A 10,113-nucleotide genomic window follows, 5' to 3' on the forward strand; every position below is an offset into this window, starting at 1 on the left:
CTCTGTCCCGTCCGTGCTCTCCGGACTTACGTGGATAGAACGCAAAGCTTCAGGACCTCAGAGCAGCTCTTCGTCTGTTACGGAGGACAGCAGAAGGGAAAGGCTGTCTCCAAGCAGAGGATGGCCCACTGGATAGTGGATGCCATCGTCTTGGCTTATCAGTCCCAAGACGTGCCCTGCCCGCTCGGGTTAAGAGCCCACTCCACTAGGGGTGTTGCCTCTTCCTGGGCGCTGGCTCGTGGCGCCTCGCTGACAGATATTTGTAGAGCTGCGGGCTGGGCGACACCTAACACGTTCGCTAGATTCTATAGCCTCCGTGTAGAGCCGGTTTCTTCCTGTGTGCTCACTTCCCATAGTCAGTAACACTGAAGTGCCCGTTCTAGTGTCGGCTTGCTGTGCCATTCCCTCCCCTATGGTAGACGGATGCGTGCGCTTATTCTGCTCCAGTCGAGTTCCCCGGATCGGCGAACCCTGTTGAGTCCTCCGCAACCCGCGGCAGTCGGACGTGGCGGAGCGTTCGACGCCAGGTCTAACACTCGTATGCATTGGTGGAACTTGTGTTAGGCTGGGTTCCATATGTAGTGACCCCCACGGCGGTCCCATATGTGTATTCTTCCCAGAGATGTATAGTAACGAAGTAGAACTACTTCACTACTGTACTTAAGTACTAAAAGGCAGTATCTGTACTTTACTAGAGTATTAATTTTTTCTCCTACTTCCACTTTTACTTCAGTACATATTTTCGATGAGTTTAATACTTTTACTCCGATATTTTTGTATGTGCTGCATCGTTACTCGTTACAATTATAAAAATGTTATGAATCATTCCATTCCAAACCCACATTACCACGCATGAGAGAGAGCGCGCGCGAGAGTGCGAGAGAGAGACAGAGCGTGCGAGAGAGAGAGAGCGCGTGAGAGAGCCCCGCGAGCGCGCATTCACTGTCTTTAAAACAACACGAGCGTCTTGCGCTCAAATTGCTCCCTATTTGTTTACATAGTTAATGTGCACTGTGAAGTAACATATACAAACAATGAACAGCTGGATTTTTATTAACTAAGATTAACAAAGATTAATAAATACAGTAACAAATGTATTGATTATGGTTAGTTCATGTTAGTTATTAGTCTAATACATTAACTAATGTAATGTTAACAAATCAAACCATATTGTAAAGTGTTACAAACAAATCATTTACTCAGAACACCTCTTGAAATGAGAATATAAGTGTGCTTACCCCATTTTTTTTTTTAGTAAGAGTGTTTAAAGTAAGATTTAATCTTAATGAACTACAGTATTTTCAGGTTATTTATATGACAATATGTAGAAAAATTACCTACCAACATTGTGATTGTCCTTTAGCTTAATCATTTGAAATAATAAAAACAATATGATGTTCAAACTTTTGACTACTTTCTTTAATAACTACATAACACAATACTTGTACTTTTACTTTCAGTACTTGAGTAGTACATTTTAAAATAAACTACTTGCAATACTTAAGTACAAAAAATGTTGAATACTTTAGTACTTCTACTTAAGTGTGGTGCTTAAAGAGCACTTCAACTTCTACTCAAGTCACTTTTTTGATAAGGAACTTGTACTTTTACTCAAGTATGTGTCTCTAGTACTTTATACATCTCTGATTCTTCCACGGTACGGCTCCCTACGGCGAGCCCATGTCTTTCCCTCGGCAGAGTCTCCTCTGCCGTCCCAGGTACGTGTTGTCCCCCTCCACGAATTGGCCGGGGCCACCCCTGGGACTTCCGTATGTTGTGCTGCCCACGGCCAGCCCATACGTGTATTCTCCACATGTTAACTCCCTCTGGGCATGATGTGGCTTCCGCAGCTGCCTTCACAGGCACGCTTTCCCAGCGTTATCCAATACAGTCAGCTGAATGGGTCTTGTGGAACAGCAGCTTGGACTCTCCCTGCGTGAACTTTCCCGCCCGCATCAGATCGGGGTCTGAGGGGCTCATCGCTGGGCGCTGGAAGTGGTAGTAACTGTGGCGTTTTCCATAGGGGATCCCAATTCGTCGGTACGTCCGACGTACGTCGAACGTGACCGACTGAATGGGAACGTCTCGGTTACGTATGGTAACCCTCGTTCCCTGAAGGAGGGAACGGAGACGTACGTCCCGTCGCCACAGTTGCTGTACCATCACTGCAGGTTGAGCCACTAAGTTCGGCTCCTCAGTGAAAAACAGCGTGCATTCGCTCTCGCTTCCTGTTTATACCCGCGGCGCGGGGCGGAGCGCGAGATGCAAATCTCGCACGCCAATGGCCCATTGGCCTGTTCTCTATATCTCGAAGCTGATAGGGGCTCCCTGAAGTGATCCCAATTCGTCGGTACGTCCGACGTACGTCTCCGTTCCCTCCTTCAGGGAACGAGGGTTACCATATGTAACCGAGACGTTTTCATGTGAAGGATGATCATAATTCATAGTTTTTATTAGCTATGCATTAAAATGTCAGTAACCAAAATGTTATTTTTGTAACAGCTGGACCAATCAGACACACAATTTACAGTGGGGCAAAAAAGTCACCAATTGTGCAAGTTCTCTCACTTAAAAAGATGAGAGAGGCCTGTAATTTTCATCACAGGTACACAGAAGGAGAAAAAAAATCCAGAAAATCACATTGTCTGATTTTTAAAGAATTGATTTGCAAATTATGGTGGAAAATAAGTATTTGGTCACCTATAAAAAAGCAAGATTTCTGGCTCTCACAGACCTGTAACTTCTTATTTAAGAGGCTCCTCTGTCCTCTACTCGTTACCTGTATTAATGGCACCTGTTTGAACTCGTTATCAGTATAAAAGACACCTGTCCACAACCTCAAACTGTCAGACTCCAAACCCCACTATGGCCAAGACCAAAGAGCTGTCAAAGGACACCAGAAACAAAATTGTAGACCTGCACCAGGCTGGGAAGACTGAATCTGCAACAGGTAAGCAGCTTGGTGTGAAGAAATTAACTGTGGGAGCAATTATTAGAAAATGGAAGACATACAAGACCACTGATAATCTCCCTCGATCTGGGGCTCCATGGAAAATCTCACCCTGTGGGGTCAAAATGATCACAAGAACGGTGAGCAAAAATCCCAGAACCACACGGGGGGACCTAGTGAATGACCTGCAGAGAGCTGGGACCAAAGTAACAAAGGCTACCATCAGTAACACACTACGCCGCCAGGGACTCAAATCCTGCAGTGCCAGACGTGTCCCCCTGCTTAAGCCAGTACATGTCTGGGCCTGTCTGAAGTTTCCCTAGTGAAAAAAAAAGTATGCTAACTAACTATACTTGCAGCCAGACTAATTATCAGTATACTTGAAGTGTGTTAATGATTAGCTAACTTGAAATGTGTTATTTTGAAACAACTAATTTTGTACTAAGTATATTTTAGTTGTAAATAAGTTGTGCAAAAGCATAATTTTAAGTGCATTTTGTGTACTTTTATGTGCTAAATTGGAACAATTTTAAGTATACGTAGTATGCTTTAAGTATGGGGACTAATTACATGCTTGATAAGTGATGTTAAATGTGCTTTATTTGTATTATAAGTATACTTTATTTGTATTAAGTGTACTTTGTTTTTATTATAAATATATTTATTTTGTTATAAGTATACTTTATTTGTGTTTTAAGTACATTACAAATGAATTACCAGTGTCTTCAGAACACACAAGCAATATACTATGAATATATAATTTTTTCAGGATTATTTATTTACTTTACCTTCCCTAAATACAAAAAAATATACACTTTGTAGTCAATAAATATATAATGCATTATTACTTAGCTATACATTGTAAAATATACTTTGAATTACATAGTCACACAATACAGTAGTTTAAATGTGCTACCAAGGCTGTGAAGAGACATTCCATTAACAAGCCCAAAAAGTTCACATGGTTTCAGCGAAACTAAACAAAATGATCTTACTATGTTTTTCATTAAAAGAACACAGGAAGATTAAAAAAAAAAAAAAAAAATATATATATATATATATATATATATATATATATATATATATATATATATATATATATATATATATATATATATATATATATACACTATTGGACCAATTCCACTGACCCTCTATACACAAATATAAATTGCACATTATATTCAATTTTCTGATGAGCTGCTCAATTTTACACTCGCGTCTGATGGCCGCTTGCACATCAGAGGCAGTTGACAGCAAAAACTTGTGAAGAAACAGCATCTGTAAACAGAATATACTATTATAAGGTCAAACAGCGTGTTCATACAACTTTTATTCACGTTTACATTAGTCTTACTTATTACTTACCTCCATACAGCAGGACTTTTTATCTAGTTCTTTTCGGCATTGCGTAACGTTAGGCCATTTTATTCCGAGCCAGTTTATTGTCACCATCAAGGTCAGGCTGCAAACCTCCCGTGAGTGAGTGAAGAGGGAGGGAGCGTCAGACAGACGAGTAGGCTACAGTCAACAGCTCTGCCTCTGATTGGCTGCAGGCGGTGAACAACACAATCTGATTGGTCACAGACCAAGTTGAAGAGACATTTGAATTCCGATAATACGGATTATCGGCACATTCGGGAACTTAACTGTTAATTTTGTCAACGGCCCTTTTTAGGGGAAAATAAATAGGCTCAATGCACGTCGAACTTCCGGATTGGCTTATACCGGCTGACACACTTCCGGTTGCACTGAATTCTAGCTAAGCTCACTTGACTGACAGACAAAACGGCAAACATGGCTCTCTTTTACACTCGCTGTCTTCAAGACCTACCTCATCTGAATATCAATGATGTGGACCGACTTGTTAAGAAGTCATGGACCACTCCCTCCAGCAAACGGGAAAAGGGATTTAAGATGTATATCGCCAGCTACATCGATAATTACGAGGGTAAGTCGTTACATTGAAATGTTATTGTAGCAGCTTACGTTAACGTCAATGTTAACGCTAGCTGTTTTGTTCGACTATGACTGACAGACTTAATAGCTATGTTTCAATTGTGACTTTTCTTTTATAGAGATACTGTCAAGATACTGTGTAAAAATGTAATATTACTGTCTCAAATTGTGTGTTCGTCATCCTTCCTCACAGTGTCAATGAAAGACAAGGTGACAGGAGAGGTCAGCGTGAGGGCAGTCTGTCATAGATCCATGAAGAAAAGGAAAAAGCCACACGACTTGAGAGTAGGGTTATTGTTAGGGCAATGGTTAGGCAAGCTAATGAATTGCCTGTCAGCTTAAAAAAAGGAACATTATCCAAGCAAATTGTTTAAAAATTGTTACCAACATTGTCATATTTTGTCTGTGAGCCTCAGAATACAGCATTATTTTTCTTATGAATGCTTTATCTGTTAAGCAATATCTCATCTAAGCTTCTATTTCTCCTTAGATGGTGTTAAAGCACTCAAAACCTGTTGTTTTGATGAGCAGCCATTGTTCCTGTGTGGCTGGCTGTGCCTTATGCAATCATTTGGTTGCACTTCTTTATCAGACTGCCCATTATTCTCAGCTAAACATTCCTGCTGTTCCCCCGGTGCACAGCTGCACAGACAGAGCAGATCTGGCATAAACCAAGGACACTGGTAAGTCATGTAACATGTGAACTGTACTATTACTGTGCATAGTGTAGCTATTGTGATGCCATGTTGAATGTGTCTCTGATGTAAGGGTGTTAGGCCAGGCCCAGTTGGAGAAATGGAGTTTCGAAAACCCAGAAATTCAACAACAGACTGTGTAAGGTGAGATTATCTTTACATGATGTAACCCATTTTATGTACACTACCAGTCAAAAGCTTGGACACAGTAAGATTTTTAATGTTTTAAAAAGAAGTTTTGTCTGCTCACCAAGGCTGCATTTCTTTAATTAAAAATACAGTAATATTGTGAAATATTATTACAATTTATAATTGTTTTCTATTTGAAAATATTTTAAAATGTAATTTATTGTTGTGTTGGCAAAGCTGAATGTTCAGCATCATTACTCCAGTCTTCAGTGTCACATGATCCTTCAGAAATCTTTCTAAAATGATGATCGGCTGCTACAGAAACATTTATTGTGTACAATTGTACAAAATATCTGTGTACACTATTTCTTTTTCAGGATTCTTTGATGAATAGAAAGTTCAAAGGAACAGCATTTATCTGAAATACAAAGCTTTTGTAACATTATACACTGCATTAAATCGATCAAAAGTGACAGTGAAGACATTTATAATGTTACAAAAGATTATATTGCAAATAAAAGCTGTTCTTTTGAACTTTCTATTCATCAAGGAATCCTGAAAAATTGTACACAAATATTTTGTTTCTGAAGCAGCAGATCATCATATTAGAAATATTTCTGAAGGATCATGTGACACTGAAGACTGGAGTAATGATGCTGAACATTCAGCTTTGCCAACACAAGAATAAATTACATTTTAAAATATTTTCAAATAGAAAACAATCATAAACTGTAATAATATTTCACAATATTACTGTATTTTTAATTAAATAAATGCAGCCTTGGTGAGCAGACGAAACTTCTTTTTATAACATTAAAAATCTTACCGTGTCCAAACTTTTGACTGGTAGTGTATGTTGTGGCCAGTGTTGCCACAGTTACTTTGAAAAAGTAACTTAGTTACTTTACAGATTACTTGATTTTAAAAGTAACTAAGTTACTTTACAGATTACTTGATTTTAAAAGTAACTAAGTTAGATTACAAGTTACTTTATTAGTTACATTCATCAATTGCCGACAACACCTCTGCAGCCTCAACATAAAAATGACAACCGTTTTTGCCAACACTAAACATAAAACATGTTACACTACACTAAACATAAAACACTAAACATAAAACCCTAAACATGTTAATGAAAAGGTACAAATTACTTTGTGTTTTTATTAAATACATTTATGAAAAACAATTTATATTTAATTTTTAATTTATATTTATATATGAATGTAAATAATTATATGGGCCTACACAAATAAAATAAAATTACAAGATTTATATTTTATTGTAAACGTAATGTGCAGCTCTGTAAAGGGACAACAAATATATGATCGATCCGTGAGAACAATATATTTTTTAATAATCTTTAAGTGCACAAAACTATGAAAATATATGAAACGCTTCAAAACAGAGCGGCAACAAAGCGCTTATGCGCATCCCGGGTGCAGAATGATGCGCTTAAAGCAACATGGAATCAGAGTGTGCAGTGCAGCGCGAGTGCACATTGAAAAGTCCACGGCATAAAGAGAAGATGAGCGTTGAGCCCACATATCCTAGTCTACTATGTAGCCTATATCGGTCCAAACATTCACTGATTATTTGTTTCTTCACAGTTTTTAATTCTGGTTATTGTGCGTGTGATGCTAATTAATAGTCCTTGTGTTGTCACCTGAGTAGGGAGCACAACATCTTTCAGAAACCGCAAGATAAACTCCAGGAAGATAAATTATTTTATCAACATATCAAGTATTATAACGGGAATATATCATATGGAGTGAGCTTTACCGCTGACTGCTGACTGGAACCGAACGACGCGCAGTTTGAATGCTGAACGGAGAATGATTGAGCTACAGCGGAGGAAAGACATTCAGCTATGGAATGGCTTTAGATGACTTTGTAGGCTACTAGCAAATAATAATATACTAATAATGATCGCTGAAGGATAATGTGACAATATATATTTCTGATGATTATTTAATTATCACGACATGCCTAATCTGAGCAAGTGACTGCCTGTCTTGAGTTTTGTCGACAGACGGAGGCGGCAAGAAATTTGACGGAGCGGCCACCTCGTAATTCTCTATGCAGGAAAACCCCTGCTGAGACTAAACAAGAAAGCAAAAATATATATTTTTACTAAGGAAAATGACAAAAAAAGTAACTCACTGTGACTTGGATAAGTTACTTTAATCTGATTACTGGTTTGGAAATAGTAACGCGTTAGATAACTCGTTACTGGAAAAAGTGGTCAAATTAGAGTAACGCGTTACTAAGTAACGCGTTACTGGCATCACTGGTTGTGGCAGAAGTTTGGTGTAGTTTTTTACTTTTAATATTTTTCAGAAGTTCTCTCTACAAGGTGCTGGATGGGGAACTGCCAGATTTTGCCATGTTAAGAGTATCAGAGGTGTACAAAGACTTTCCCCCTTCACTTGCACCCTTGGTAACAACAATGGGCATGTCAGCTGATGTCCCATTAGTCCAGTCTGCTTTTGGCGCTGTCCAGGCAGGGACCTTGCTGTCATTTCAGCATAAGCCACCAGCAATGAGGAAGTCATCAACATCCCATCTGCCCCTGCCTCACCCTCCCTTCCCATCCACAGCTACAGGCTCGAACCACCATCCTGTGCCTGTGATCTATCAGAGCAGGAACATCTGCACCTGAAGTCTCTGGAGGTGTCATTCAACATGGCCCACAGGATAGAAGCTGCAACACAAGGGCAGAGTTCGTGCCAGGAGTGGCATCGTTTAAGAAAGATGAGAGTGACGTCTACTCGCTTCCACGAGGTATGGCATGTTCGTGGACATACATCTGCAGAGAATCTGGCTGAGAGAATTCTCAGGGGGACTTGTCAGACTACGGACATGAGGAGAGGTATTGATATGGAGCCACTCGCTGTTAAAGAGTATTGCACTCTTAAAAACATGAACTGCTCACCCTGCGGGTTCATTGTACATCCTGATGTTCCATGGCTAGGTAGCTCTCCTGATGGAGTCACCTTTGATCCCTCTGGGAACCCACCATTTGGTGTGATTTTGTTGTTTGTGCTCAGGAAGACATGTTAGTTGAGCGAATTTATAAAGATCTTGATGTAATGCACACCATTAGAGACAGATCAGATCATTTTTTCTTTTACCACTACATACAGAAGTGTTTGCAGTAAGTCACTCCAATGGCCTTGGGCATGGTATCTTTCAATAAGTTTAATCAGTTTCAATCAGTTCAGTGAGTTCAGGTGTTAGTTTATTTTTACAAATCTATACACTATCTGAACTGATCTGTTGTTCATGTTTGCAAGTCTATACAGTATCTGAATTGATCTATTGTTCATTTTTGTGAGTCTATACAGTATTCGAACTGATCTGTTGTTCATGTTTGCAAGTCTATAAAAAATGTAAATTGTTACTTAGTATACAGTACACATACTGTTATTGTTTTACTGTTACACTGTATACTGCTGTTTTTCAGATATTTTTATACTGTTACATAACCGTCAATGTAGACTAGCATACAATAGTACAGCTTTTCCCAAAGTGCCCATGGACCATCAAGTTACTTGACTCTGAAAGGGATTTTTTTGTACATATTTATTTATCTAATTTATTTATTTGCTTTAATAATTGCAAAGGAATGTAACTATCATAATAAATGTAATTCATAAATATAACTTATGACTCAACATTCAAATAAATAGAAAAGACACTTGAAAATACTGTATCTTAGGCTTGTCTTTCACCATAGTTGTAAATAAAGATGTGAGCAGGTGGCAGAAGATTGACAGAATTAGAACTGTGTTGCAATTGCAGGTTGGTTGCTCTATGGCTGCTCTAACAAAGAAAGGAGGTAAAAAGTTGGATTGTAAAATTCAGTTTTTAATAAACCAACTGGTCAAGAAGAATGTTAATTATTAGGTGTCAATAATGAAAGAATGTTGGTACAAACTATATGTGGTAAGTTAAAAGGCAAGCAAAAAAACAGGCCATCAAAGTAAGAAAATTAGACAGTTTGCAGAAAATATTTACAATATTTCAAACCATGCCTTGACAAGTGGTTCATTCTGACAGTTCACAGAATTATATGTGGCAAGTCAAAAACATCCCAGATGAGACAAAAGCAACAAGCAAAAAATCTATAAGGCAATCATAGTAAGAATATGTGAAAGATCATAGTAAGAACATTTCCAGACCATATTTACAAAAGTATATTTACAAAATTTCAATGTGCCAAATAAAGTAAGAATGACACTGACTGTGTAGACTCACTGGGCCCATGCTTTGACAAGTGGTCCATTCTGATAGTTAATAAGAAGACATGACACTGCAAAACAGTTGATTAATGCTACCAGAAATAGACAAGGGGATGACTGCGTCAAACAACTTATGTTC

General features: G+C 38.6%; 1 protein-coding gene across 1 annotated transcript in view; it reads left to right on the forward strand.

Moving 5' to 3' along the window:
- Positions 1-9,618, forward strand: part of lgals8b (galectin 8b) — a 99,296-nt gene extending 89,678 nt beyond the window's left edge. Inside the window, exons 9-11 of the transcript XR_013817711.1 lie at positions 5,400-5,592; positions 5,678-5,748; positions 8,071-9,618. The gene's annotated coding sequence lies outside the window, so the exon portion shown is untranslated. The remainder of the gene's footprint in view (positions 1-5,399; positions 5,593-5,677; positions 5,749-8,070) is intronic.
- Positions 9,619-10,113: the final 495 nt, after the last annotated feature.

Source organism: Gobio gobio (genome assembly GCF_949357685.1).
Source record: "Gobio gobio genome assembly, chromosome: 13".
NCBI lineage: Eukaryota > Metazoa > Chordata > Actinopteri > Cypriniformes > Gobionidae > Gobio > Gobio gobio.